At 35.7% G+C, this 9,620-nt stretch overlaps 1 long non-coding RNA gene across 2 annotated transcripts; it reads right to left on the bottom strand.

The window, feature by feature from the left end:
- Nucleotides 1-4,527: 4,527 nt before the first annotated feature.
- On the bottom strand, nucleotides 4,528-7,824 carry LOC145729503 (uncharacterized). 2 transcript variants are annotated; one of them, XR_014178389.1, is made up of 3 exons: nucleotides 7,450-7,824; nucleotides 4,777-4,870; nucleotides 4,528-4,717 (listed from the first exon to the last, which is right to left on the bottom strand). It is a non-coding gene; the product is annotated as an uncharacterized LOC145729503 (long non-coding RNA). The 2 variants fall into 2 exon arrangements; XR_014178388.1 differs by lacking the exon at nucleotides 7,450-7,824 and adding an exon at nucleotides 5,563-5,768.
- Nucleotides 7,825-9,620: the final 1,796 nt, after the last annotated feature.

Raw genomic sequence — 9,620 nt, 5'->3', positions numbered from 1 at the left:
CCTGCATGAGAATTCCATTCTATTTTTTGGCGGTGTCGCGGTTCTAAAACCACGCAATGTTAGGTTAGGTCCACTTCTCTTCTGTTCATCAAGAAAACCGTTTGGCGCTAACTTGGTATTTCTTCCATGAACGACCATACCGCCGGCATTGAAAGTTCCTACTTCAAAGCATGCCAAAGTTATCGATTTCTGGTCCGAATACACGCCATAAACTAAATGTAACATTTACAATCTTAAAGAAAAAATAAACTTAATTTTGAAGAAAACTTCAACGACGACAACAAGCTCCTTAACACAGAGATTGTACGCAGGGTGCACTCACGCACGTCACGAGTTACACTGACGTCTCAATTGGCAACAAACATAGCTTCTGCGTAGCACGTCGGGTAATTCCGGACGAGGTTCTAACGCTGGCTACTCGTACCAATCCGTCCTGGCCAGGATGGAGCTCCACAACTGGGCCCAGTCTCCAATTTAAGGGTGGGGTATTTTCATCTCGTAGAATAACCATGGAACCAGGCTTCAAGTTTTCGGCTGTTTGCTGCCATTTAGCCCGCTGTTGAAGCTGGGATAAATATTCGGTCGACCAAAATGCGAGCCCTGACAAATTTCACATTTAATATTACCTCGAATATTATTATCAGAAACATAGTTACAGACCCTACTATTACCTGTTTCATGTTTAAAACGCAATTTTGTTACTTGACATTCCTTTGCATTACCTTCAACTGTTTCAAGAATCAAACATCTGCTACTTAGAAACTGGGTGAAATCATTCAATGTTGGTTGGCCATTAAAGGCTGAAATGGTTTTTTCCTCCCATAATCTTTTAGATTCATTGTCTATTTTCCTACTTATCAAAAAAATGAGAATTCGATCCCAATAGTCTACTGGTTCTCCTAAGGCTCTGAGAGCTCTACCATGTTTTTCAAGAGCATCATTAATGCCTCTTAGCTGACTAACAGATTCCTTAATCATTGAAGGAATGTCTACAAGCGATTTGATATGCTTATGGATTGTTAATGGTTTGTTTTCAAACCTCTCCTTTAAAATATCCAATGCAACTGAGTAGTTACATCTAGAAATCTCTAAACTTTCTATAACTTTGTATGCTTTCCCTTCTAAACAGCTTAGTAAATAATAGAACTTTTGTATTTCATCTAAATTTACATTGTTATGTACCAGTGTTTGAAATGTTTCTGAAAATTGACACCATTTTTCAAAATCACCGTTGAATTTTGGCAGGTCTAAGCTAGGAAGTCTAACACCAACCATCAAAGAACCATTATTGACAGCTTCGGGTGGACCCAAGGCAGTGCTATTTGGCCCTGATTGACTATTAAAACTTGCTATCAAACCTTTAGCTGAAGACAACAATGTGTAGAACTGCCTTTCGAATATACATTGCTCATCCACACTACTTTGGTTTCCTCAGTACTCATAACTTGAATTTCTAATTCCACTTCTTCATACCTTTCTAACCACTTTTCAAATTTTGCACTACGAACCTGTAATTAATTTATTTGATTGCCATTTAATGTGTTCATACTTGAAAGGAACTCAGAAAATAGCTCTAGTTGTTGCTGTAACTGGTTTTTTCCAATTCTAAAAACATGCATGAGAATTCCATTCTATTTTTTGGCGGTGTCGCGGTTCTAAAACCACGCAATGTTAGGTTAGGTCCACTTCTCTTCTGTTCATCAAGAAAACCGTTTGGCGCTAACTTGGTATTTCTTCCATGAACGACCAATGCCCATGGAGTAGTAAATATATAATAGGTAGGCAAAAATTATGGTCAGAACGTGGAATATGCAACAATATTGGTACGGTTTTCCCGTGGGTTTACACAAAGTCAATTTAACTCAACAAGAAATAAATTTATTGACACTTCGAAACACTCTGTACAATAATTAATTCAGCTACCAAAAACACTACTACAATTCCATAATTATTCTACTATTTAAACTTTACCGCGTTCCCAAATCCACTACTAGTCCACCGTCGAGACCGCTTCTTTTATATTCGGCAAACCACGTTCTAGAATGACCGCAAAAGGCTTCGCGATTTGCGTCGAACATCGAAGATGCTTCTAGGTGTGTTGCTTTCTAACTGTGGCCTACTTTAACACGCGCCCGGCCAGATATTTCGGCGCATCGGATCCAAAAAATTCGATTTTTCTCCCGAATCGAGTGCTCGTTCAGTAAGTATCGAGCATAGTAAGCCCAAACCGTAACAATATGTTGTTAAGTAAAACTGGAAAAACCTTAGCTCTCCTTCAATTGCTTTGCAAGCATCACAAAAAATACATTTTCGTCTTCTTGCTAAATTTCTGGTTCTTGTACTTCCCCCTGCTTCTGCATTAATTCTTCAACTATTTAAAGTAACCAACACTGTTACTATATTACACAGAACAAATGGATAGTGCCTATATCTATACTTACATAGTCAATAATCAAATGGTAATTTTTAAACTAAGGGCATCAAACTCTACTGTTAGACTCGAAGATCTAGGCGCTATTCAAATTTCAAATTAATAAATTACGTTTATAAAACGATTTCATTCATATCATTGACGATTGAATTGACCCTGGACCCAGGCAGGCCCTGGCAGGAATGCACTAATTCAACTGATTGCAGGACGAGGATAACCACTTTTACTTTTACCACTTACCCAGAAATTCGACCACGAATTAAGAAAGAACGGGAGTCGGGAACCACATTTGAATTTGAAGTTGAAAGTTAGCTGTCCTATATTAACGTTGACAATTACTTTAAGTGCATTTCTGCCAAAACTTCTAATCGTTTTAATTTACTTCGTTTTAATTGTTGCTAAACCATAATTAATGTTTATTATAAAAAAACTAACAGTATTTTTTGTTATGAGAGGTAGAAATGCTATTGTAGAGTTTCAATTGCCATCTTTATCTATATAAACTTGTCATTAATTAGTTTAAAAACAGCAAGTGGCAATTTTTTTTAAGGTAAAATTTGACATGCTGGCAACGGTGTGCGCATAAATTCCACGCATGCGCATTACTGCGATTGCACCGTGGTTTTCCAAGTAGACTACCCTTATAGTCATCTGTTTTTATTTTACACACACGCACCATCGAGTTTTGTATTTATGAATAGAAACACCAGTCATAAAACTTGTTATACAGGGACGTTAAAAGGTTAAATATGACACAACAAATTGTGCATGTGACAAGCGTGTGTCAAACCGGAATTTATTATTTATGTTGCAAAATAAATGAGGTCTGGTGTTCCTCGTAGAAAATAGTAGTTTTCCTAACAATTGTGCAAAGTAAGTCTTTTACGCACGATGGCTGGATATGTACCAGACAGTCGACATGTAAAGCGAGCGTGCTCCGCTTCCCGTCGTTCGTGCATATCCAGCCATCGGGGGTTCAAGACTTCCTTTGCACACTTGTTAGGAAAACTACTATTTTATCTCAATGTCAATAAGAACGAATAAGAAATCATTAAAAAATATATTTTGTGACATGATTTAAAGAGAAACTTACTACCTAACAAAATTTGGGTCGTGTTTGATCTCTTCAACAAGAAGTTGTGTCTGACAAAAAGTAAAAAAAATGCGATTTTCCGATTTTCCTGAGTTTATGACAATTTTCCGAGAGCTAACAATGACCGTTTTAGACTATTTGGAACCCGAGGAACCCGGGACAACACTATTTGTCGATAGTATCACGTAGTGACAATTAGAACAGAGATAGCCTTTGATTGTAAGTTTTTAATATATCACTTTTCTTTATTTAAATAAATTCAAAAAATCCTTTTTTACCTCCGTCTTATACCTTACACTTTTTATGTAAGATTTATCAAACCGTTTCATCTCATCAAAGATGTTGTTAATTATATAATATATCTTTAAAGAGCTATTTTCATTATATTATAATATAATTCAGTTGATACTAATACGAAACTAGCGAAGCAATTAGCTATTCGCACAAACGGATCTGTAATGTTGGTTTATTTCTAGGTTTCCATGGCGGAAACAATGATTATCCGCTCTAGAGCTTTTATTTTTTTTACGATAACTCTCGGTAAAATTCTAAAATGTCCATCGCCCTTGACAACGGGTAGTAAATTAAAATTAAACTACTCTGGTTGTTCCAATCTTTCCATCTAAAGATGACATGCGCAAACCGTTGTAAGACTATGTATACCTTTAAACGAATAAAGTCGGCCGCGGGAGTAAATTTCTTCTTTCAGCCCTTGATACGTAGAAAAACTTCTGTTTTCTTCAAAAAATATACCAGCGTTACTCCAAAAAAACATAGAGACAACAAAATTACAGTGAAGTCGAATATCTTCTCGTCGATCGGTTGTTCGAGCACCAATATTGCACATATACTTTTAATCGAAATGATAGCAACTGCCAGACAGTTCAGTAATATTCTCCATCCATACTCTCCATCCAACAGTCCTTCTTCTGCTGTATTACCTAAAATATTTTTCTGTAGTCTTGTACAAAATGTAATACTAGAATTTGACTTACGTGAAGCAAAATCAAACTAGGTCTGAAAATGTGTTCTACTGCTATTATGTAAAGTACAAGTAACAAGGTCAGTACTGCGTACCAAAGCCGGGCTTCTAAATCTCGGTTAATAATGGCAAAAACATCGCAGTACTGTATCAACAGTAGCAGTGAAGGTAGTAAAAACACGAACACCATATTCTTAATAATAATGAGAACCTGTCAAAAAAATTGTATTATTTATGATGTCTTATAATAACATCAAATTTTTACAATACCTTTTTGTCCTCCATAACAGTTGTATTGATGTTTGAAGAAGGTGATTTAAGAATTTTTGTAAACTTGGACAAATTGCACCTTAGCTGCGTTGTTCTGAAAATTAGTTTGAAAAAGTTAGTAAAAAAATAACACAATGCTATGACTTCTTGCAACACCATGTACATGGTATATAATTCAAAGTTGACGCTCAAGGCCGGCTATACCAAAACGAAAGATGATAAATTGGTGGAGGTATTGCATTTGTAGAGTGGGGTTCAAAACTAGGACATTGCTGTACTGATTCAATGACATTAGATAGAAAGTAGTACAAATACAATAGTTATCAATAAAAATAATAGTCTAGAGTTGAATGAGTTTAAAAACCTTTGCATATAACTCAAATATGTGTTATTAATAAGAGCGTACAAATGGCGTCCTCAAATCTAGAAACAGCCAAAAACTACTGGATGTTTCTAGATTTGGTTATAAAAATAGCATTGTATAAATAAAATAAGAAGAGCATTGCTTTTAGACGTTTATTAGAACGGTGCTAGGCGCTTCAGTTAGTTCAGTTCGTTTTAAATGTTTTTCTGCATGTAAACAGATCATAGCCTAAATGATTGCTTAAGTCACTGTACAAATGACAGAATTTAAAATAACTTAGCCTGGCTCGGATGGCTAAGATGTGAAAGTTAGTTAAGTTATAATAAAAAAGTAATTATGTTATCTTGAACCAAGTATTGATAAAATCTTATCAAGACTTAACAATTTTTAAATATATTTTATTAAATCCAATTTTGTATTACCTTTTGCTAATATTCAATCTTCCTATAATATAAAATTTTAAGTGCACCACTAGTAACATAACATTTTAATATACACATCAAGTTATATATAGTTATATACACAAAAAACAGCAACATATTGTCATATGCAACCGATTGTTCCTTCATGGGAAAAACTTGCATGTTTTGGGCAAAACCTGAGAAATAGATGCACATCTTTAGTAAAGTTTTGTAATGCATTATACTGAATAATATCATAACTACAGAATTTCCGTAATATTCAGAAAACGATAAGTCTATCTCTATTTGAAAATGCATTAATATAAACTGATATGGGCGATGCTGAAATAACTATAACTCATATATTGAACGAATGGTGAATGTGTGTTACATGTGGAAATTTGGCAAGAGTTTTCCGTAGGGGCTTTCCGAGTTTTTGAGGATTTAAGATTATTGCGGGATGACCTTCTGTGAGGCGGCTAAATTTGACGACTTTTGGTGCTGTGGATGGCCTGGTAGGTCGACACCGGTTTACTACAAAGGAAAAATACATTTTTGAAAGCAGTATACAGGTAGTTTCTGTTGAATCGTGGATACAAATAACTATCTGGAATTTCCTAAAAGCTTTACAAAGGATAAAAAGATATTTTTGTACGACTTGTATAATTTTAAGTGTTTACAGCCAAAGACATTAATATACCAGGTGTCCAAGAGCACCCTGGACATAGGGAGATTAACATGGGAAAACGGTTTTGATTTTTTTGCGCCTGTACGGTTGATTTGATTGAAAAATCGTATTATTGAAAGTTGTAGTACCTATCACGGACTAATTTTCTGTATTTTTTTCAGATCTCTAACTTGAGCCCTTTCGTCGTAAAATACGAACAAAAATGCGAAAATTTTAACTTTTTACCTGCACTGTATAAGCGGTTGTCGAGCAACCGTACCAGCAACAATGAAATGTTTACCCGTTGCCCGACAACCGCCTATACAGTGCATGCCAAAAGTTTAAATTTTCTCATTTTTGTTCGTGTTTTACGACGAAAGAGCTCAAGTTAGAGATCCGAAAAAAATACAGAAAACTAGTCCGTGATAGGTACTACAACTTTCATTAATAGGATTTTTCAATCAAATCAACCGTACAGGCGCAAAAAAATCAAAACCGTTTTCCCATGTTAATCTCCTATGTCCAGGGTGCTCTTGGACACCTGGTATACTAACGTATACCTATAGACCGGGCAAGTCATTCATAAACTCTAAAAAATTTCTCAGCAACATCGTTTATGCACTGTTTACATTTTGTCGTTCGCTGCAATGCGTTATGAAACAAGTTTATCTTGTAAGTGTATGTTTACAGCACCTGTTTTGCAGGCGGGAAGGACTAGTTCCTGTCTAGTTTATGGTTGCTAGGGCTAAGAAACCAGGAAGTCAATACCTGCTGTACTTACCTTCCAGCTGAACGGGAAGTACGACATACAGGATTAAAGGGAATTTGTTTGAATATTTTCATTATATTTAATAATTAGGATGATTTTGTTGAAGTCGTACAAAAAAATAGTGTAAGCATCACGAACAGTAATAGCTTTACTGATCTCAGACAAATCGAAATTTTCACATATTCTTCCACAAATATTACTTCAATATAACCGCTTCAAAAAAGTTTACATGACTCGTTGTTATGATAAATCACATAACACAGGAATGAAATTCAACAAATGCACAAAATTAGTTAACTCTGTAATGGAAACTGAGGAAAGATTTTCTTTAATGAAATATAAACACGAAGGAAAGTGTAAGCACCGGCGAATTGGAGCAACAGTCCGCAGGCAGAAGTGCTGCAGACAAAAGTTAGTATGGACATAGCCTAGCCTAGCCTAGATACGAGTATTACAAAAAATATTGTCTTACATGTAAAAAGTATTTGTAGAATTAATGTAACTCAGCTACACACATTGACTTCTAAAATAGAACTGATCAGAATAGGTCTAATTTTGTCGAAGTACTCGGAGGACCTGTGAATAAGCCGACCCTAATATAGTCAAAATTTTACCCTTTGAGAATGACGTCAAGCAGGTGAAAAAACACCAGGTGAAAAAACAAATTCTAACCTACAAATGCTTTGAAAAATTAGTGCGTTCCGAAGTGACTGATGATCAAGTGCCTTGAAAATCACATGATCATGAGAGTTTCAGTTTAATCATTATTCATTCAGTGAATAGGTGTGCTTGCACTCACTTAAAGATCTCTTCTACTCCTAATAACATAATATATTATTAGTGTTCATTGATTTTGTGCTGTGTTATTGTGCTTTGTACAATAAGGCAAAAATAGTAATTTGACATATCAACATTATCAACTTTCGAAAAGTAGTAGTCCATATGCACGCAGTGGAGTAGTGAGTGTAAGTGAAAGCAAAACTCAGAGTCAATCTCCACAAATATATATTAATAAAAGTTGTTATCTGCCTAACATGTTTCGGGTGTATTCAGACACCCATCTTCAGAGGCTGAAAGTTATACAGTGTGTTAATTAAAAACTTATAAAACTAAGGACATGGAAGCCTACCTTAACTAGATCACTAGTCTGCTGGCTGTCATTCTAAAAGGGGGGGACAGCTGAACCCAGATGTACTAAGGTGTTTTTTTTTATTCTACACGGGGGAAAAAAACCTTGATCAAAAAACCCAGTTCTAGTTCTGAGGAATGACAATGGAAACGAAAAAGTAGTTTCGTGTCCATTTGGTCTCCTTCAGGTAAGATATGCAGTTTTTGCCCCTTTAACTTGCCTTTCTATTTTATCTTTTGACTTTGATTTATCTGCCGCCCCCCCATTACAGATATACCCCTTCAGGACATCCTATCTCTACTCATGCTCTTTTATTGCAGATAAACATGCAGATTTTACATCATTCGACTTGGGTTTTGATTAAGTTTTTTCCCCCTTCAAGAATAAAAAACCTAGCAACTAACTTCATCTTTTTGACATCAACACTGGGTTTTGATTAAGTTTTTTCCCCCTTCGAGAATAAAAAACGGAGCAACCTGTCACCTCAGAACTAGAACTGGGTTTTTTGATCAAGGTTTTTTTCCCCCCCGTAGAATAAAAAAAAACCACCTTAGTACATCTGGGTTCAGCTGTCCCCCCCTTTTAGAATGACAGCCAGCAGACTAGTGATCTAGTTAAGGTAGGCTTCCATGTCCTTAGTTTTATAAGTTTTTAATTAACACACTGTATAACTTTCAGCCTCTGAAGATGGGTGTCTGAATACACCCGAAACATGTTAGGCAGATAACAACTTTTATTAATATATATTTGTGGAGATCGACTCTGAGTTTTGCTTTCACTTATTATCAACTTTGTTTTTCATAAAAACGGTTATTTTGGTTTTACTAACCGACATTTTCATAGAAATGTTGGTGAAATAGGAGTCGTCAGCTGGAATTCCAGCCGTTTTCATTCGGCATAGGGTAGCAGTACTCACTTTTAAAGTCTGTGATGCTCTATCATACACATTGGTATAATCAATTGGGATGACATCTGGAAACTGTTTCTTTTCGCACTCCAAAAAAAGCAGCACATTTAGAATTAGCATTTGGGCTTGCTCATTGTAGGGCAGCGTTTTTATACCTTTGAGATTTGTTTATATCGAAGTGACAGTAAATGTCAACGTTTTTATTAATAACGTACTTTTATTGCTAAAATTGTTTATTTCATATGTTTGAAATGCGAGAAACAAAGATGTAAAAAGATGACGTCATTCTCAAAAGCAGCAGGGCAGTATATCGGCCGATGCTCGTTATCGGAAAGTTTAGCTTAGTTCACATGAATCCGGAACATTAGCGGAATATCGTTCAACCAATCAGCGTGTTTCCGATGACAAGTGACATTCATGATAGTGACAGAAAACAAAACATGCAAAATTTCTCAATTTAATTTGAAATAACGGACGAGTGTCACTCGTCGTAAAACGCACCATTCACCGTAATAATTCCGGATACATGAGAACCGAGCTTTTGACGTTTCGAAAATGCAATCGTATTGCTTAGCGATTAGTTGCAGGCTATCGCGCTCTCTTTCTC

This window comes from Ips typographus, linkage group LG5 (genome assembly GCF_016097725.1).
Source record: "Ips typographus isolate SLU linkage group LG5, UJ_Ityp_2.0, whole genome shotgun sequence".
NCBI classification, from domain to species: domain Eukaryota; kingdom Metazoa; phylum Arthropoda; class Insecta; order Coleoptera; family Curculionidae; genus Ips; species Ips typographus.
Note: the sequence above shows the minus strand (reverse complement) of the source record. Positions and strands in the feature narration are given on the sequence as shown.